The sequence below is a fragment of the Pagrus pagrus genome (assembly GCF_965226575.1).
Source record: "Pagrus pagrus genome assembly, chromosome: 20".
NCBI lineage: Eukaryota > Metazoa > Chordata > Actinopteri > Spariformes > Sparidae > Pagrus > Pagrus pagrus.
In genome coordinates, this window is record NC_140207.1 from 9843185 (window position 1) to 9856827 (window position 13643).

General features: G+C 43.7%; 1 protein-coding gene across 2 annotated transcripts in view; it reads left to right on the forward strand.

The window, feature by feature from the left end:
* Positions 1-13643, forward strand: part of plxdc2b (plexin domain containing 2b) — a 90026-nt gene that overhangs the window by 17025 nt on the left and 59358 nt on the right. The window contains exon 1 of one of the 2 annotated variants that reach the window (XM_084340664.1): positions 13381-13609. The exons of the other annotated variant lie outside the window; for it this stretch is intronic. The gene's annotated coding sequence lies outside the window, so the exon portion shown is untranslated. Of the gene's footprint in view, positions 1-13380; positions 13610-13643 lie in introns of those variants that run through there. 2 annotated transcript variants of the gene reach the window in all.

The following is a 13643-nucleotide window of genomic DNA, read 5'->3' on the forward strand; positions in this document are numbered from 1 at the left end:
TGTCTGAATGGATGTTTTGACATTCATAGTCCAAAGAAGATGAATCCTAATGACTTTTGCTGTAGCGCCACCATGAGGTTGATACGTTTTGCTGAAATTTCTGGACCCCTATGCAATGGATTACCTCTAATTCTTGGTCCCTTAATATTTTCCTTAAGTGCCATCATCAAGTCAAACTTGCTTGTATGTTCGGTGCCTGCGTGAGAGGAAACACCTCTCCATACCGCCATAGTCCGGAAACTGGAGGACTGCGGATGTACAAACCGTTGTTACGATAAAGCTTGACACCACTCTTGCTAATATACCCTCTTAAAATCGAGAATATGTCTGATAAACACTTCACTAAATGAGTGAAATCATGGATACCACAGCCACAGGCTCATGCCCAATCGGCGGGGCAACTGCCAAATATTGGTAATGGTGTGTGAAGTCTGTCTCCTAATAACATTGAAAGGTTAGACCATGATAATATGGGGTTTAAGGCAAGTGTACATACTTGAATGACAGAAATTGTCAATGTCTTTCTTGCAATACGTGCAGCTGTTTGCAGAAATCCTTGTCACTCAATTATTAATGATAATTGGTGTGAAATAACTGAGATCCAAATCGTCCTCAGTGTCAACAATCAGCGTATTTCAGTACAATAACAAGCTTGTTAGTCAAGGTCATTTTCTTTCACTGTCAACATGAAGAGATGTCTCCGACGTGTTCCTGCAGGTTTGTTTTCTGGGCGTTGACCCAGTTCCTCCAGCTGACAGGGTCATAAACACTGCAACACACGACTGTACTCTCCTCACAGACTCTGTAAAAAGAGCCAGGAGCGTCACTCTGCAGTTTTTACACAGCGCTCGTCATGTGCTGCTGTGGAGCAGGCCTTTATAAAACCTACCCGGCCTCTAGTGGCCGACAGAGGATCGGGTGCACTATCATCCGAGACAAATCACAGGATCTACATTTCCACCGTGGGTTGGTTAGATTGTCTTTGCCTGGTGTAAAAGATGAATCCTGACTTCTTTTGCTGGAGTTTTTACTCCCTTGAAACTGAAATACATCATCTCTGAAATGTTTTTGCATTTTGATCGATGTTTCTCCAAATCATTTTTCATATTCAATCTGAAAGCCCTGTCAGAGCTTGATAGGAAATCAATTAGAGAAAGAGATATAATCTCAGTATCTGCCAAATATTACGGCCACACTTGGAGGAGGACCAAAGAGAAGTCTTGCTGATCTATTGTCTGCCTGCCAGCCAGTAATGGTATGCTAATGCTGCAATTATTTTCCTTGTCAAACAACAAACTTTCTCTTCTGTTTCCAAGGACGGATTTACTCTTGAGACGTTTTGGAAACGGGTGACGGATTGCTGAAATCGCTGCCCAAATGGCCACCATTACCTCACGCTAATCATTGGCTCCTGACAAATCTGGGCTGTTCACCTCTAAGACTCGCCAATTATTTAAGGGAAAGATGAATTGCAGCTCCAGAAGTCTACCTCTCTGTTAGGTACAGTACTGCCTGTGTGCCTCAGTGTAATAGACACTGTGTTTTCTGCCTGTAAAGCCCTCAGGCAGTCCGTCTCCTGTGGTTGAATCCTCGGAGACAGGTGGTGTGAAGCCAGAGGATAGCGTCTGCTGCAGCTCACGGTAGCGCGGTGACTCAGCCCAGCGTTGAACCCCCTCAGGGTCTTTCCCACCCCTGCACAGCAGCTCTGACAGCTCACCTTGTGATGTTTCCCTCCCTTTATCAAAAACCTACCGTTGGCACGTTGAACTCTGACAGGGAAAGCCCCGTTCTTGAACACCTTATGATTTGTTTTCAGCACCTGCTTTTCACTCATATGTCGACACATCATCGGCAAAACAGTGCAAACAGAATACGAGTATGGCTTCTCGAGTCGATCCATAAGCGTTTCATCTCACGGGGTAGAGAAAAGCAAAGGATATCACCTCGGGCTGATTTTCATGTTTTATTCATGTGTCACCTCTTCTTTGTTTGTTTGTTTGTAAGCATTTGCCTCTGAATGTCCTCAGTTTTTAAGAAGAGCAGTGGTGGAAAGTAACTGGGTGCATTTCCTTGAGTGAATGTGACAAGTTAGTAATTTATAAAACATTGTTTAAACCAGTGATTCACATCCTTTTTGGCTTGTGACCTCAGATCTCTGAGTTGTTAGCAGAGTTTTTCCATCCAAACCTCTCAGATGGTTTTATTTAAATAACAGGTTGAGACAGTTTTACCAAATAGGTCAAAACAATCCAGTATATTTAAAAAAATATATATTAAAAGTCCAGAAAATGTTGCTTTTCTTTCGTATAGCAGTCACAGGAGGCCTTTTCTGCAGCGCAATTACTTTCTCTTACAAAACTTTAAGCACATTTTCCTGATTCAAAATCTAGTATTGTTACATAACATATATTCGTACTTAAATTTAAATAAAGGATCTGAATACCTCCTCCAGCAGAAGAATGTAAAGGCATTAGTCCTGCTACTTTTCCTCCCCTCTCCTCCTTCTGGCTTGCTCGGAGGAGCTAGCCAAGGCGCTGTCGGTGCTGTGGGCCCCTAAGTTTGATCAATGAAGCCCAGAGAGGCAGAACATGGGGCCCAGCGCTGATGGCACTGTGCCCAGAAGCATGGCATGAGGAGAGAGGGTGGGGGCCGAGGCATACTTGTCACACTTGAAAGTCTCAAAACAGGGAGATTTTCAAAGGCAGAGTGGGTTTGGGGGCTTAGCTTTCCCATAAAATGTCAAGATTGTGCAACCGTACTGCAGCTTTTCTCCAGTTGCAGTCTGAAAAACAAAAACTGGATGTTTTTTGGAGTTTTTAGGCACTTCAAGGTGCAAATGACCAAAAAAAACAATTTCTTGACATTAAAGGAAATACGCTGTCAGGCTAGCTGTTACTCCCGTTTCCAGTTTGTATTCTAAGCTAAGCTAATTGGCTGCAGGCCGTTAGTGTCAGATTTAGTGTGCCCGTTCCTCCCTCGAACATCTTGAGGGAGGAAGGAATTTATCTTGTATAATTAATAACACAGTATGCATGACCTGTCACACAAACAAACTTGTTTTTCCCTTCCTGGACTCAAGGATCTCATCCCACCCTTACAAATAAGCTGCCGGTACAATGTTTTTCTTTAAATCAAATAAGCCCAGGGCTCAAAAAGGTGTGAATATGAGTTTCTCACTGACTGATTAGGAGACTCTCGCTGACTCCGAGCCAAAACAAAACAAGTGTTAGTAGTTCACCTCCTGGGAGTATCATGAGGGTTTGTAAGAGTGGGTTGAGACTGCCAAAGTACATCCATCTCTCTACCCAAATAACAACAGTGCCGCTCCTCCTCCTCCCCCTCTCTTCATCATCACCTCAGGAGCAGCAAAACTTAATCCTCAGCCAGACTCACTAACTAAAAACGCAGCAGCCGGGGACAAACAAACACACAGAGGGAAAGTTGGAGGATATTTAAGAAAAAGTGTATCCCCATTTGCATTCAGACCCAGTTCATGTCCCCCGGGCTGTTTGTTAGAGGGCACTGAACTGTCTGTTTCTATTAAAGACTCAGTGCAGCCATGCTCAGCTGTACAAGACAAATGGTGGCATCAGTTCCTGAACTGAGCAATTACTCTGGTGTCCTCTACAGGGGTCAGAAATATGTTTGGGTTAGATCAATATGCCTATTGGAGGGATCAATGGCGCAAAACCCGCCGACAGAAACATGTTGGCTAATTTCACCCTTCATTACCACTGAGGGGGCTTTAACCACAGAAGTGCATGTCAGCACACGCAGCAGTCTGACAGCACCGTGTCGACATGCAGCTGAGGTGATCGACGTCGGCGGCTGTTTGGCGAGCGCTCGAGCCCGAGGGTGAAGGGGCGAGCGCCAGCATGCAACCTCAACTCGCCTGCGACATCCTAAGGGCGTGTGACACCAGAAGGGTTTGTCCTCATGAAACAGGCGGCGTTGAGGCTTGGGTCATGTTCGCGTTGTGTCGTTTGGACTCCAAGCTGGCTTGTTTGCCAACTGTAAGTTAGCTATCACGCTCTAACCTAGCCGCCTGTAAAGTAAATATGAGGCTACAACCCCTGTTTCTTGGCATAATGCTAAGCTAAAGATAGCCAAAATCCTACTGACTGACTGGGCACGTTTACCTGTTAACAATCTGCGCCTGGAGCTGCACCACACCGCCGTCCAGGCCTGCGACTGGGAGCGATAACCCCAAAACGACCTTCTCTCTCCCACGTGGCAACATGGTTTATCAGCCTCTCTTTCCGACTGTCTTTCCCAATAAGAGAATTATTGAAAAACCTGCTACATTTAATCAGATAGTCAGACATCTTATCGCCAAGAAAGCAATTAAAAATCACACTGAGGAACGTAATACCTGAGGAAATCATCTCTGACCGAAGAAATGTTACAGCGGGAATGTTGATGATGATTTTCTTCTCAGTCGCCTGTGTCAGTTTACGTGCCGTTACAATTGCCGTGAAGAATAAAATGAGGACTCTGATGGGTTGTGCGTTTAATGAATTTAATTAAGCTTGCCTACCCTGACGAGCAAGAAGAAACCTTTGTGCTTTCCGGTTGTCCTGTAAGAAAAGAAACGAGGCAGAGCTCGGATGGAATAATTTCTCCGCTAAGCTAAATCTGCATAATTCGACATTTTCAGGAGGTAATTCAATTGACTGTTCATTTCTCACTGAGCGTAAGTTAGTGAGTCTTAACGATACGCACTTTTCTTCAAACACAATCCTCTATAATGGGTTTATTCGGGAGGGAATTAGCCATCTGTTCGCCGACATCTTGCTCTGTAGGTCTCATTCTACACAACGAAACTCCCCGACGAGGCGAGGAGGTTGTGCTGTAAACAATATTTCATATCGATTCCTGTGAGTGGCTCAAGTCTCCGCCGCTGAATGGGAAGAGATTGAAGCAATTACAGCTCACAGTTTGTCAACAGATATAAGAAATGTGCTGTGATGGGTTTGCCAGCTATAATCCCAGTAAATGGTCCTCGCTTTCTCTTTGTCTCTCCGTCTGCTCTGTATGTGCAGCAGATGAACTGAGGCTGAAAATATATATTTCCCAGCGTGCTCCCAGGATGCCGGGGCTGTAGATTGTCGGTATATTCAGCCTTTTTTGTTGATGTCGGTTTGTGGGAGTGTGTGCCTGGAGGCTTTAGGTGGGAGGATATGGGATTTGGCAAGTTTTTAAGGAGTTTGTTGTATGTTTTTCCACATTTTTTTTCCTGCTGAACATAAAATATCTTGGTTGTTTACATCTGCTCACTGGGAAATTATCCAGATCTGGGAGGAAAACATGTGTAACGCATGTTTTTATTGCAGAGTTTCTGTCTCGCTCATATGTTCAGTATTTACAGCAAATTAACTCATTATGAGGATTTTCATAAGTGGATGTGAGGGCTGCTGTTAATGCTGAAAATGAAGTGACTGTGGAGTCCGACAACCACAGGACGTGATGTCGGCTGAATTGGTCGCAATGGGTTGGACGCTGTACTGAGACAGGAGGATCCATCACGTCGGCATATTATTGAAGCAGATAGCGATATTATTTAACATCTGATAACAATATGCACAATGACACTCAGCAGAAACCAATATTTTTGATAAGCAGGCTTCGCTTGGACAGTAAAGTTGGACCAAAAGCCATTGTGTCTGCTATCCGTCTGATAGTCCTCGATCCCTCCACACTCCTCAGACAGCTGGACTCTCTTTGGGAAATGGCAGGTCCATCGAGCAGAGAGTTCGACCTGTCTGTGTGTGTGTTTACACAGCACTCGTCTTAGCGAACGTTGGAGTGTGGAGAGGTTTGACAGGGTGGATGGAGGGATTCGGGGGTTTCGGCGATGCTGATGGATTAGCAGGAAAGACGAGGACTGGCCCAAGGGCCCCCGCCTGGCCTCGCCTGGAGCCCTCGGCCCAGAGAGAAAGTGGAAAAAACACCGTTAATACACTCACACTCACACTCAGTCAATCAATCTCCACCTGCAGGACAAGTCACACGCGTTCACGCTGCAGACCCACACATCTACACCCACACACACACTTAAAACAAACCCGTCCACACTACAGCGAATCAATCTTCGGTTGAAGCGGCGCCGCCCGGCACAGACGTGCTATTTCTCACACATGCACCGCTGTCTGTCTTTGAGTCACCTCTCAGATCGATTGCTTTCAGAGCAACAGAAACGTAGAAGCGGTCAATTAGCCTAAAGCACTCGTACTGATCGATATATTTTAAGCGACCACAATTTAGCACCAGAAGTTGTCGCTGTGAAAGATTCTGGACGTACAGAGTTATTTTCTGAGTTTTGTGCAGCAGTGATTAATCATTTGTAAGTAGAGTCCCGGAGCCACAGGATTCGGTTTGAATGAAGGAATGTGATGTGGTGAAAACATGGCAAGTGAGTCAGAATGTGAGACTGTGTGATACCGGGCCAATAACGGTCCGGCCCAACAGATGGGAGTCGTTGGGAATAACAATAAGCATTGGATGGAGTTGCTTGTCTTATCCAGTAACCATTTGACTAATAGCCTCCGATCGCCCGCTATTTTGATGGTAGATTAATTGGCTTGATTTTAATTTGAGTAAGAAAGAAATGTCAAAATCTTCTGATTCCAGCGTCTTACATGAGAATATGTTCTGGTTTCTATACACCTCTGTGACAGTTAATTGATTATCTTTGGGTTGTTGACAAAACCAGACATTTGATGACGTCACCACAAGGTTTAGGGAAACATTGATCCACATTTTTTACCATTTTCTGACATTTTATAGACCAAACAGCTAAGTTATTAATAGAGAAAGTAACTGACAGATTGTAAAGACAAAAATAATCAATAGTTGCAGCTCCAGTTTGAGATTAAATGTACTTTAGTATCAAAAGTACAAGTAAAAGGAAATCATACCTATATTCACATGTATATACTGTATAACAGAGTGGAAGGACAACTATGTGATCTACTTAGTTACTTTTAAAATCATAAGAAGGTACTGAGTACTGATAGATAATGCATTAAACATCAACATCAAAGAGTAACTAATACTCTGAGTCGTGTTTAAGAAGAATACTTTGTACATTTACTTCAGTATTATTTTAATACCATTCATTTTACTTGTAATTGGGTAATATTTCAGTAATGTAACTGTACTCGTACTCAAGCAAAAGTAAAGAACAGCCATAAGAACAGTACTTGAGTAAAAATCTTAAAGTATGGGAAATGAAATGTACTTAAGTATCAAAAGTACAAGTAAAAGTAAAGTATAACTATATCTACATGTATGCATGTGTATACTGTATACTATGAGTTGACCAATTATCAGCTCGGCCAATTATCGGATCTAATAATTAGCCTTTTTCTTATTATCTGAGTTTTTAGTATTCGGCTGCAGATACCTGGTAAGTAACTAGTAACTAAAGTTATCAGAGAAATGAGTATAAAGTACAATACTTGCCTACAAAATGTAGTGAAGTGGAAGAATAAAGTACCTCAAAATTGTACTAAACATTTAAGTGCTGCTTTGATTGGACTTTGATCAGCAACATAAGCAACATTTGTTTGATTTAAGATTTATCTACAGATATTCTTCCTCCCAGGCGTGGTAGCAGACGTCTAGTTGTCAAAAGTATATTGTAAGTACAAGACACAAGTGAGTCAGTGACCTCCAACGATGGAGAGCTCGACTCTCGGAGAGGCTCACTGCACAAAAAGCGATTATTGTGTCAAGTGCGTCTCAGATGTTCGGCGTGTAGGTGTGTTTGCGTCCACAAAAGCTCCGCTGAAGAGCGTGTGAACCCGCGGGATGAAAGCGAGACTATTGTTTGTGATGTGGCGTATCAGAATAAAAGTGCAGGCTCTTGTCCTGCCCGGCCCTCTCCATTCACCGGTACAGATGTGACCGTTTCCAATTTTAAGGTCTGTTAAGCAAACACTAAGAGGACTGTGTGAACAGTGAAAGAGAAGATTTTGAGAGATTTAGGCAGAGTGAGAGACGCTTTCTGAGTTTTTTTTCCGTGTGGACGACGGTTTCGGCCACAGCTAGCCGGTGACCTGCACCAATACGGTAATATTACCCCAGGTAATGGTCTGCACTGGAGGGAGGAGAAATAATCTGCTACAGGAGGTCCAGTGTCCAGCGATACATTGCCTGCCAGGCCCGAGCTCCTCATGGTAGAGCGATTCAGAGCCTCCAGGGCTCCTGGGCCGCGCTGCTCGCTCGCAGAGTTGAAAAGTGGAATGAGAGCCAACAGCGGCGCTTCATCGTCCGACAGTATATCACTCACTCTCCTGAAATATGAGGCAGACACTGCCTGACTGGAATCCTGAATTCCTAAACGCCTGTGTCACTCAGGAAGAGCACTTCTCTTTGTAATCCCGCTGTCTCCTGACTGCCTGCAGCCCTCCATGCCTGTCTGTTTGTCTCCTTGCCAAAGCATTTTTGTATACACTTCCTGCGCTGACCAGCGTCGGAGCCAAGACAACCACCAATTACACGAAGAAAGCCGCGGTGGTGACAGCAGACCCCATGATGGTTTACTCCAGCACTTTAAACCCTGTGTTTTATGGTTTGATACTGTGCGCTCGGGTTTGTTTCTGGGCGCTCTGTGGCTAAGCCTGCTTGGGATTTTGTGTCCAGTGTGTTTAGTTGCTTTGAGCAGACACCGGTAAAGGAAATTAGCGATTTTTCAGCAAAAGAACAATTACGTTCTTCAAGGTTAAATCCTTGATTAAAAATCACTGGACCTGAAGCTCAACGCTCTCTACCTCCTAATTCTCGCTCCCCTCCTTCTGTCCTCTATAACGTGCAGTCCTGACACCTGTCCTCTACACAGGCGCCAGGTTACCCCGGGCTCAGCGAACGCAACATTATTCTCCTCCTAATGAAATCCCCCCTCCCTCCATGCTCTGCAGATTGTAATTAACACTTTGGAAAGTCAAAAAATTGCCTTTTTATTTATAGCCCCCGTTTCACACAGGCCTCTTTTCTCATTTGGGCGTCTTACAGGAAGCGCCTGTTGCCACACTTGTGTTCGTGTTACTCAGAGGTTAGAGATAGTTTTGTTCCTCATTTACTGATTCCTGTGTTGTAACTTTTCTGATGTAGCTATATAAGAGTCAAAATTCAGTGTTAACGCACAGTTTGCATGATAATATGACACATTTGAGGGCATTTTTTTGCTCAAATTCAAATTTGTCTTTGTGCACCAGCATTGTCATCAACAAGCAAGTTAAAGGGACAGCTCACCCCAAAAATAACAACAAAAAAACCCCAATATTTTTCCCCTTCCTGTAGTTTTATCAATCTAGATTTATTTTTTTGGGTGTGAGTCGCACAGTTTGGGAGATATCAGCCATACAGATCGCTGTCTTCTCTTATATATAATGAAACTAGAGCCTTGGCTTGTGGTGCTTAAATCGACAAAATAATTTTTTTCATTCATTTCATTTTAAAAGCTCAACAGCAAAGTCTGTTTCCAGAAAAAAGAGCAGTTTAATGTAGGAACTATTTTCTTTCTACCAAACTAGCCTTGCTAACTCAGCTAACTAAGCGAGCTAACGTTACAGGACCCCATTGATGTTTACCTCCTCTCGTCTATGAGTAGAGGCACATTTCCTTCTGCGCAGTGATACGGAAAGAAAGTAGTTCCCAATAGTTCCCTCTACTCAAGGACAAGAGGCTTGCTAACTCAGCTAACTAAGCTAGCTAACGTTACAGGACCTCATTGATGTTTACCTCCTCTCGTCCATGAGAGGCACATTTCCTTCTTCCTTCCGTCATGAAACTGCTCACAACAAGGTCTGTGGACTATCTTAAGTAACCAGGTCATGATTAAAATGTATTTTTGACCACCACAAACTCAGCACCATCTAGTTTCATTATAATTAAGAGCAGGCAGACGTCTCCATACAGTACATGTCCGAAACTCTGCACCTCACACCAAAACGATCTGGATGGTTAAACATCACTATAGGCAAGAGGAAAAATATGTATTTTTGATTTTGGTCTGAGCTGTCCCCTTTGATATATTTCAGAAAGTCACACGTCTCTATCTGCAGTCCTAATCTGAACCTCGGGATGTTTGTGTTGCAGCGCTTTGACTTGGAAAGATGTGACTAATTGTTGGCACAACAGATCTCTGGCTTAATGGGGCGTTCATGACAGGCAGGACGCTCACTTGATGCCTCTGTCTGCAGGGAGAGTCATCGTACGTTTAGCGGGGAAAGATCAAATTTCCCGTCAGAAGAATGGCGTTTTGTTCATAAGCACACTCCCGCAGTGTTTCGTTTTCTGTCTCGACTTGTCTCGTTTGCTGATTATCTGAGCTGTAGACGTATCTCTCATTTAGTCTATTTAGATTTTGCTCTTTTCATCACGCTGTTCACGTCTTTATGAGCGCTGCTTGAAACTGGATCTCTGTCGCAGGTGCTGCCTCTCCGTCTACCTGTGTTTAACTTTCTCCCGCAGTCAGCGCTTCGACTTTATGTGTTTGCTTAATGACAGGCTGCGTTTTTAAAGAGAGGATGTGTAAAAAAAAAAAGCAAGCTTCGGCAGGTTAGAAAAGCACACTTTGCTCTGCATAATCAGACAGACTGCATGTCTGCAGTTTATGTGCATAGTGGAGGCAGCAGTAACGGTTAATGTGTCTCTCAACCCCAGGCCACAGAGATTTAAAGGGTCTGCAGAAGGATTACTTGGCATCACACATGCTGCCAGTTTAAATTATTCAATTAATATGAAAATGAGGCATGCACTGTTGCAGTTTATTTGCTGCAGGTAACTTGTACGGGGCCGTGAAGTAAAACCTTGTTTTTGGGTGTCAGCGGATCCATCAGGCACCAACATGCTCATTTGTTGACTTGAGATGTTAACATTATTTATATTCTAGTTGCCAAGAAGGATGTCTCAATCCATGATTCAGTTGGGATGGGTATTGTAGATAAATGCTTGGCTGAGACAGCATGTTCTCACTCACAGCTTGGTCAGTGGCCTTAAGCTGTTCCTACTCCTTTAGCGTCGGTTTTGCACACGAAGGGCTTCGCAGTCAAGTTATCACAATCATGATTCACATGCATGAATCAAACAGAAACCTATTTGGTTAGGGTCAGGAGTAGGTGACAACAGTTACGTTATTTACACACGTTGAGTTACTTAGGTTATAAAACAAATTAATCCTGATTCTTGGTCGCAAACCTCCGCCTCTAGTGGGAAAGTCCTCGACGCTGGTTCATGCTATATCTTCGTCCCCATACAAATGAAGACAGAGTAAAAGGAACCAGTTAGTTGATAACTGTAGTTAGCAGAAAATCAGCGATTTGATAACCGATTTATGGTTTTATTTAAGATTCTGCATTTTTAGCTTCTCTTAAATGAGGATTAGCTGATTTTCTCTATTTTATATATTTTTGAATGTTATATTTTGGGGGTTTGGAGAGTTTGCAAGACCTTTTAGGCAAATTTTGCCACTCAGCAGCCATCTTGGCAGTTATTTTAGACCAGGCCCTTAGCTAAATATCACCAGTTAAATCTGATTAAAAAACACTTAAAAAGTTGGTTGAAAAACCTTTTTCCCAAAGGCTATTCTTCTACTTTGCATGCATGTAATTTCACAACACCAACTTCTTTTACGAGTCAGTCCAGAGGACTGTAAAGGGATGCCGTCAGCTTATCGTCTCCGGTGGGACAAACCAAGTTATTTGAAAACATCACATTGGTCTGTGATGATTTTTCACACTAAACAACATGATTATTTAAAAGCTCCTATGGAAATATCTGAAGGGTCGGTTGCTACTGTTTTCTGTCGGCGACTAAATCTCCGTGACTAGATATTGAACCCTAAGTGGGAAATGAAAAAAATATGTTTTTTATGTTAATTTGGCTGAATTTAATAAAAGATCAAGATTTGGTGCTCAAGTTTTCACACTTCTGCTGCCTTTATCTTTTAAAGTGTGTGTGCGTGAGTGAGTTTGGGTGTGTCAGAGTGACGGACTGCTCCTCCTGACAAACGTTCCCAATGAATCGCGGCTAATGGAGGGAACGAGACGCTCTGAATAGAGGAAAAATTGCAGTGTTCTCGCTCATGATCTGTTAATCACATCTTCTATTTTTACGGAAGAATTTGTTGAGTTCTGTTCTAACAAGAGGGCCTTTCATCACGCAAATTGTCTTTTTTTCTGTTATTATGAAGCTGAAATTAGCACAGTTACAGAAATAAAACAACTGTCGGCGATGGCTACACCAGTTTATTCTGTGTGGACCCTGTTGAGTTGATCCGAGGTCTTACAGAGCCTGACAGTGAGGGTCCTCCACAGCACTTGGCAGGGTCTGCTGGTGCACTGATAAAGCAGCTTGCAGTGGGCACTAAATTAAGCATTCTGACTTTCAGAGATAGAAAGGCTAAGAAACCGTAGAGGAATGAGACTTTTTCATTCCTCTTTCCGCTGAAATTGTGCACACACACACACCAGCATGCGCAAATGCAACGAAGCATCCCACCCTCCTCTACTTGCCAGTCATGTGTGGCGGTCTCCTGTCAGCAGCACTAAGTCAGGTGGGATCTGGGAGAAAAGAGGGGAAAACAAGCCCCAACCGAATGAAAGAAGGGGCGCGGACAGCACCTTTATTCTGCCGTTTTACGACCTCCTAAACGTCCTTGAAAGGTTTTAGGTGGAACCAAATTACAGTCTCTCCGGTGTTTGTGAATCAGAGGTGTTGACAGGCGTGAGTCCGGCCAACAAGGCTGCTCGTCAGAGTCAGGGCGAAGGTATGCGGGGGCTTTCAGACGCACTGAAAGAAAAGTAGAAGGGGAAAGATTTCCCTCCGAACAAAAGCCGAGGAACAGTCTCGCACTGACGAGAAGCCCTGTCCTGCTGGGGGGTTATTTTAGGTGTCCCTCAGGGGGGCTGCCCTCTCTGCCCTCCCCAAAATGCTTGACAAAAGACCCTGAGTTTCCCCTGGATAATAAGAATCTGCTGCCTCTGAGTCACAGAGGTGGAGCTCACAACAGAAATGCAGGTGCATGGCCTCCTTTTAAAGGGTGACTCATCATGACCGTTCACAGAGGGCCGTGCTGGGAAAAGAGCAGCCATTTTATTCAAGGCCCCTATGTTGTGGTCATGGTGTGTTTTAAAGCATCCGCTGTTTGCCAGCTTTCCATCGGATATTGAGGAGCTGACAAAGATCCTTTAATGGATGAAAATAGATGTTTAGGTGCCTCTTGGATTAACTGCCGTTGACAGGAAGTTTGCCTGGGCTACTTTGTTGACATGGGTGTGACTAATGATGACCATTGGGAGCAGAGTGAGTGTCAGGAAGTGTTAGCGGTACGGTGAGAAAGAGACAGTGAGTGAATAGTTGGCCGGGAGAGCTTTCAGCAGCTACCACTAGCAGTCTTTCAGGTTGCATTTAAACAGGCACGTAGCCTTTAGCGCAAGTGAAAAACATGTCAAATGCTACTTGATTAAGGCCATTTTTTTGCCCTTCAGCGCAATGCATGATGGTTAGCCTGGTGAGCTAGCTAACTCTGCCGCAGTAGCCTCAGCCTATTATAGTATTAATGCAAGCGACGAAGACTGACTGCTTCTCCTGCTTCATTTTATCTGTAAGTATTATATAAAGTTTATATGATTTAAGCA